This window comes from Engraulis encrasicolus, chromosome 22, assembly GCF_034702125.1.
Source record: "Engraulis encrasicolus isolate BLACKSEA-1 chromosome 22, IST_EnEncr_1.0, whole genome shotgun sequence".
Taxonomy (NCBI): Eukaryota; Metazoa; Chordata; class Actinopteri; order Clupeiformes; family Engraulidae; genus Engraulis; species Engraulis encrasicolus.
This window is the reverse complement of record NC_085878.1, coordinates 20,806,002-20,813,501: the sequence shown is the minus strand read 5'-3', so window position 1 is coordinate 20,813,501 and position 7,500 is coordinate 20,806,002.

Here is a 7,500-nt window from a genome sequence, read left to right as displayed (position 1 = left end):
GGAAGTGTTATGGAGGTCATTTTCAGTATAAACTCAATTTTGACAAAATAATGTAGTTACTGCCTTTGTAGGGCAGTATTGTTCAGTGACAAACAACACTGTACTTGAAGTTACATGGACATTCTTACTAGTCTAGATGGAAGTAGGGGTCCATGTGAACCCCCCAGATGTTTTTTTAGACACCTGGTGTAGTTGTATCTTTAATATGTCTAATTTAAGAATTTGGTAGGTACCAAGCTGAAATAATGTCTGAAGGGCATTTTTAACCCTTTAAATGCACCTGACTGGATCCCGGCAAATGAAAAAAGGATACAGAATGGGTCATAACTTTAACTGTAAACTACAAACAGAGCAATATTAACACCTTTTTTCCATACAATACTGACCCAGTAAATAACATTAAGTGGCTGTTTTTGACATTTGACCACATTTTAACTTGCATTTTTGGAAAAAGAAATGGCAAATCAAATGGCCTAAAATGTGTAGAAATTCAAATGTCTTTAAATTTCTTCAAGCTTTATTGTAATGTTTTTCACCACCTGCTCTTCATTTCTCATTTTCATGATCAATTTGATTACTATACTGGGCAATATGGTAAGCTGAAATAATGCCCCAAAGTCTACATTTTTCACCCTTTAATGCCCTAGACTGGAGCCCGGAAAATGGTAAAACTGTCAGAATGTGGGATAACTTTTGAAGTAAACTTCATGTAGACACAAATGAACATATTTTCCCGTGCAATACTGACCCAAGGAAAGAAATGAAGTGGTCCTGGACATGCTGTATTACAAAGTACAAACACTGCTTGTAGACAGTGTGCATGGGGTGGCAAAGGCTTAGAACTAGATATACAAAACTGGACTACGGGCTTTGTGGATTTTTTTCTAGTCTCTATAATGTTTCCTTCGGTGTAATTCCAAGATATTCTCTTTCCTCCAGATTTTACCATGTTGTTGAATTGCTTAGTTATTTGCGTTGATTTTAATGTGAGCGGTAATATGCTCAATACAATAACATCCTCTTTTATTATTAACAGCAAATGAAACATCAAAGTAAGAACACCTCGTGTCTAAGATGTGAGGCCTCGGACAGAAAGTGTGCTGCACTTGAAGAAATCACAGCCTCCCATAATGCACCACACATCTGAGGCTCTGATGAGAGATATGCAGCCGTGAAGCTCAGGCAGGCTGTGTTTGAGAATGCAGAGCTCTGGTGAAACCCTCTTGGTTTTCAACTCTCCTCTTCAAAACTCATGTGTGTGTCACCCTCAGACCACACTCTTGCATCATATTTCTCCCATTTGCTGCTTCTCCCAGAGGAATATTGTTTCTATCTGTATGAAAAACACATATATTCTGTGTTTAATCTATTGCTAAATTGTACTACAACTGTGTGTGGTTCAAATACCCAATTTTCTGCTATCGGTTTTTCAACTAAATTGGGCCATACCTTCATATCTTACAACATTTGTATTGCTTTCAGATCCCCTGTCGCAATTACATTGCTTGTCTGTGCTTTTTGTGATATTGTGCTTATCAGGGAAGATAGAATCTCACTTACATTGTTCTTATAATGTATCTGCTGTAGAACAACCCTTTTAGAAAATGGCAATGGCATTGGTGATTCAGTCGACTGACCTTTGTAGACTTTTCTTTACTTTATTAATGCTATTGTGGTACAGCATTTTTTTTTCAATTTAAGTCTTTGTCTTGGTTCTAACATTCAGTTCAAATATAAATGGTGTGTCTGCTGTCTGTAAAAAGGCCTCCTTGGTCTGCCAACCATATGTGAGCCATGCAATGATCTTGATACTGTATATCCTTGTAAGTTGAAACAGGATGCCTCACTTTTTTCCGAAACATAAGGAATCCTTATTGCACATTGATGAGGGTTGTTGAGAACAACCAGACGAGAGAGTGAGTGAAATCGATCAACAGTGCCTCTTCATGCAAGTTTTAGAAGATGGGTTAAATTATAGGAGAGGACTTCCTGGGCTCTATGTCCTGAGATGGGTGCTGATGAATAAAATAGATCAAATGAATGACAGCTCTAGAACTTGTGCCGTGTAAGGGTCTGGCTCTGATGAATAAAACATAAAATATCAGTAAGTATTCCAGAATTCTACTGTAGATGGGTTCTGATAAATAAAATACCACAGAGAGACTTTTACATCCATTTCATGAGGGATAGATTTCTCACCATGGCAGCGACAGAGCAGAATGATATTATTTGGATCACCTCACAAGGTTTTTGGATGAAGGATCAAGGCACAACAGCCAATCAGCCGATGCTTGTTGCCGATGCTTGTTCACACTAACAAGATTAATGATATAAAAAACATAATCAGGTTTGAGAGTGGGCAATGATTTCATTCTAAATTGTTTTTTTAGATGCATCTCGTGGTTGGAATGGCCTGTGGAAGAAGTGTAATGATTCTACAGCTCCACATTTCGAGGCAGACACTAATAAATAAAATAGCACACAAGGTTCTCTGAAGAATGACAAATTGAATCCAGAGGCAAAATGTTATGATACGTGTTCTGATCCTGGGACGCTACTGTACTGTATACTGGTTAAATACATTTGCATAGAAAACACAAAAGCAGTACACACAACTCTTTGAGAAAGACCTATGAACAGCGCTCATGCTTCAAACAGAAACAAAACTCCCTGAGAATGACCTACACACACATCAAACACTGTTGCGGGTGTACGTTGGAGGTATAGCAGTGGATACTGTGCTCTGACTGTAAAGGCAAAGTAAAGTAGAACAGAACTGGCTCCAGGGCCAAGTGAGAGAAAAAAAAGATTAAAAGATAAACACAAAAGCAATTCCCTTTACCAACATACTACTGCTTAGCTGACTAAGTTTAATGCCAGTTAGGAATATCTAATTACAAAAAAATAGTACACAGACACAGGCACACAAAAATGACAGTGTGCTGCTGCTTCTTACTTTGACTTAACACTTATAGTTTTAATGATATGCGACTGATTATAGGACTTATTTTTTGTAGCAAATCATGTTACATTGAAGACTACATCACGATTTAAATTGAGGTGCTTTAAAGTGATGTTCATGAAAGGATTTGAATCCAGATATTCTCTTTCAAATAAACAAAGAAAAGGCTTAGGGCCAAAACATACCAAGGCGGAACGGAACGGTCGCAGGACGGACGCGGTCTTTCTGCTTAGTTTTGGCCGGCGTGCTTTTCTCTGCCTTGCACACTGACAGCGTCGGCGTGCGCGGCCAGTCCTATTCAAAACCCTAGCCACAGCCAAAGCTAGCATGCTACTTTGCCATTCATTTGAGACACCGCCGGTCGCCGGCGTGAAAAATACGCTCGAGTTCTATTTTCCAAATGCAGCGCGGCGCGGAGCCGGCTCCCGCGCCGCTGACGCACGACTACCGCCGGTTGGTGTGTAAGGACAGATAGGTTTCAATGTATTTTCACCGACGCCGGTAAAAAACGTGGCCGTTCCGCAACGCTTTACCGCCTTGGTGTGTAAGACCCCTTAGAAGAAGTTCACAACAACTTCAAGACTTCAGAAGAAGGATTAGAATTGTACATTTTGAGTGTGGTAAAAAATTGTGGTCTTGTGTGTGCACTTTGTGTGTGTGAGTATGTGAATGAGTTTTACATATTATGTTACAGAACAAACATGAAGAAAGGTTTCTACTCAAAACGTCACGGAAAAATACAAAATAAGTGGGAGCAAAAAAATCCTGGTTGCAGCGGACTTTTCTCTCTTTTTAACAGAACAAACATGAGCCAAATCTCCATGGATAAGATATAATATCCCTGAACGATGAGGGCAAGTTGTGTGGTCTCGAGATCCACTTTTTTTTAGAGACCATCTTCATTTGCCATCTATTTAATGTTAAGTGCTCTTCAGGCCTTAGCAGATGTCACGTAGGACTGGCATTCATACAGTCAAATAAAAGCAGGAGAGGCTGTTATTCGGGCGGCCATTGTTCCTACAGAGACAAGTGGAGCACATGGCACTCGAAAACTGAGCTGTTTAATATCCACTGAGTGCTTACTGCTCTCGATTAATCCATTCAGGCTTGCAGCAAAGTTTGCCCAGGTTTGGGTGGTGGTGCTGGGCCAAGTGGTGGGTGAGTGAGTGGATGGGGGTGAAGGTAGACAGAAGAGAGCTAACTAAACAAGGAATGTGCCCCCTCCTCTTCTCTCCCCTGGCTTACCATTGCTGGGGATCAAACAGGCCTCTGGCTGCTCAGCATGAACAAAGGCTCCCTCTGTGCCTGTCCGAGAAGAGAGAGAGAAGGAGCGGGGGGTAGCTGGGAGTTTGGGCCGGGCTGGGTCGAGCCCGCTGGGGAAAGGGGATTCCGGCGTGGTGGCTCGAGAGCAGGCGAACACTTTCTCCCAGGATCATTTTTCCATGCAGAGCGGAGGCCCGTTGTTCGCCACTAAGCGGGCGAGATGTAATTAGGCCCGGCTGCATAAAGAGCCCCACACTCTGCGCGGCGGATAGACGACTCATTAGGAGATGGCAGATTAGATACGGCCGGGGCTCGGGTGTCCTCGCGGGCCCTCCTGTGCACCTGCCTGCCCTGCTGAGAGCACCGGGAGGAGGTGTAGCAGGGCTGTAGGACGGAGGGGCACCTGACCCCCTCCACCCCCAAGCTCCTCTTCTCCTCTATCCACCATCCAGCCCCTGAAATTACCTGGCCCCGACAATAGCAGGTCCAGCGTCCCAGGGGAGCTACTAATGGACGCAGGGAACAGAGAGAACGTGAGGAGGGGGGGCAAAAGGTGAGGGCTTGGGTTTCAGCGGCGAGCGAGGGAGGGAGGGAGGAAGATGAAGCCTCGATTCAGTCTGCGTGTATGGCTGCGGCTGCAGAGCGAGAGAGCCTGAGAGGTGGAGACGACGACTAGTGCACTCTTGGGAATGCCGGCCGTCAAATTAGAGGACTTGAGATCTCCTGGCCATTGAGATTAAACAGAAGAGAACAGGGTGAGCTTTGTGGGGATGTTTCATATGTCGTCTGTTCTCTGTGTGTTTGCCAGACCTGATATAGGGAGCCCCGCGGTACATTACAGCACAGTACGCCTCCTGCGCAAAATGGCAGCTTTGTGTGCTGTGTTCATTCAAGCCACAACCACAGGATGGGAACCTACAGTACACATCTCAGTAACGCATACAATGGACATTCTCTATATGTTATGCTGGCGGTGGGAACAAAAAAAACAACACAATTCTATTATTTCTGACCACCTTCACTCTCACTCACTCTCTCACCCTACTCTGTCACACTCTCTCTCTCCGGATTTTCTCATTCTGTAGCACTCAATCTTTTCATCCTTGTCTCGCTCCCCATCTCTCTCCTAAGTGCGCTTTCCCATCAAGGCTTTCTCCACACCTGATGAACACCTATCTGAAGAGCGGCTCCTTTCAGAGAGCAGCTGTAAATGACGCCCTATGCTTCAAAAAACTGTCATAGGCATTGCCATCGCCGACAGCAGATAGGTATGTGCTCAAGTGCCTTTCACGAGAGCAAGGACCCCATCATTATGTAGACGACAGGACCTCACTCTTGCTCATGTTTTTTGCCTCCACCTGTAGCACTCTCTCTCTCCCTCCCTCCCTCCCTCTCTCCCTCTCTCTTTCTGTCTCTCCATGTTAGAATACACTTACCATTAAATTATAGACTGATCACGTCTTTATTAGTACGCAAACCAACAAAATCAGGTCACACCTCCACAACAACATCAGATGATTTTAAAGCATGTCACACATCAACATCCCAGTGACCCTCTGATGAAGACGGAAGTAATACCGTCGAAACATGTCAGAAGCACACTGTAGGGGTAGTCGCGTGAGAATCGAAATCCTCACACGGACCGCACCACGTAATGTAGGTACAGTCGCGTGAGAATCGGAATCCTCACACGGACCGCACTAGTAATGTAATTGAAGTTACGTTAATGTATGGGAAGCTGCGTGTGGATTTACTCCTCATGCGGCTATACCAGGAATTGAAGGTAAAATCTCGTTTAGGAATTTAATTAATTATGAATTAATTAATATTAATAAACAAATTAATTAAAATGTAATTTAAGGACCGTCTCATAAAATCCTTGGATTATCAATCACAATATTCAACAATAAATTGCTAAACACCGAATTAATAATAAGTTTTGTACTGGGGTTACTCAGCGGGGCACAGTGAACAATGAGAGTATGAGACCTATTCTCTGTGATCAGCTGGGGTACACAAGCACAAAGGTTGATCTGAAGGCAAAGTTCTAATAATAGGTTGGTTGGGTGTACAAAGTAACAAGGACAACAAAATGCAATCAAATTATTTACTTTTATGAACTACTAGGATAACTAATAAAATGCATTACATTCAAAATCGGTTCAATGGAATAATAACAATAATAAGGCACAAATTGTATAAAAAAGAAAGAAGATAAAAGGGGAAAAGAAAGAAAAGGGAGGCAGGCTTCCAGCCTGTGTGTGTGTGTGTGTGTGTGTGTGTGTGTGTGTGTGTGTGTGTGTGTGTGTGTGTGTGTGTGTGTGTGTGTGTGTGTGTGTGTGTGTGTGCGTGTGTGTGTGTGTGTGTGTGTGTAGCAGAGGTCTGGGTGCTATAGGCTAAGCTAGCATTAGCTACAGAAAGCATAGATAATGGAGAGGCTACTGATAAGTACCCGCTTAGCGGCCTAATGTCGTCTAGGCAGGACCCGAAGGGTCCACAATAATGTCTAGGTTTCTGTAATAAATGCACACAATTCCTTGTGGAATGGAGAGAGAAATAAAAGGGGATGAGAGAGTAGTACTCAGCGGGAGGAACTCGCGCTGATTACTGTGTGTATGTCTGTTGCTGGGCAACAATGGCGTCCTCTCGGCTAGGTTAACGTTAGCATCAGAACCGTGAACAATAGGGATTGCTAGCAGCTATGTAGCAAGTAAACCGTGTGGTTTCAGGCGCTTCAAGTCCCTTAGTGGACGCGCGAATGTATCAAAGGGTTCTGGAATTAACGATAACAAGTCCGAGTAGAACAGGGAGAGAAAGAAAACGAAATAAAAGAAATAACAAGTAGGAGACGTTGCCGTCTACGCAGCCATTACGAGTTGTAAAACTACAGGAAGTGGGGTTTCAGCGTGCTTGTGTAGGCGCTGCAAGCCCAACTTGGCTAATGGCTAACTTGCAGAGCGCTCCGAGCAGAGTTGGCTATTCAGAGAATGGTTTACTACAGATTATGCACTCAAAGTGTATAAAAGAGTACCGAAATGCTCGGAGGGTTCTGAGAATCAAGTATTTCGAAAGGGAGAGAGTGAAAGAACGAGAGAGAGGGAGAGATATACAGAGAGAAGGGAAAGAGAGATGGAACTCTAGTGGCTATGCGTGTCTGTGTAAACAAATGGTTAGCGTTGCGTTGCTAACCTAGGGCCTGCTATGGCCAGTTACAACAAAAGGCGCAGCGCGTGTACTTCTGGACTAGTCAGCGAAACGGCCGCGCTATGACGGTC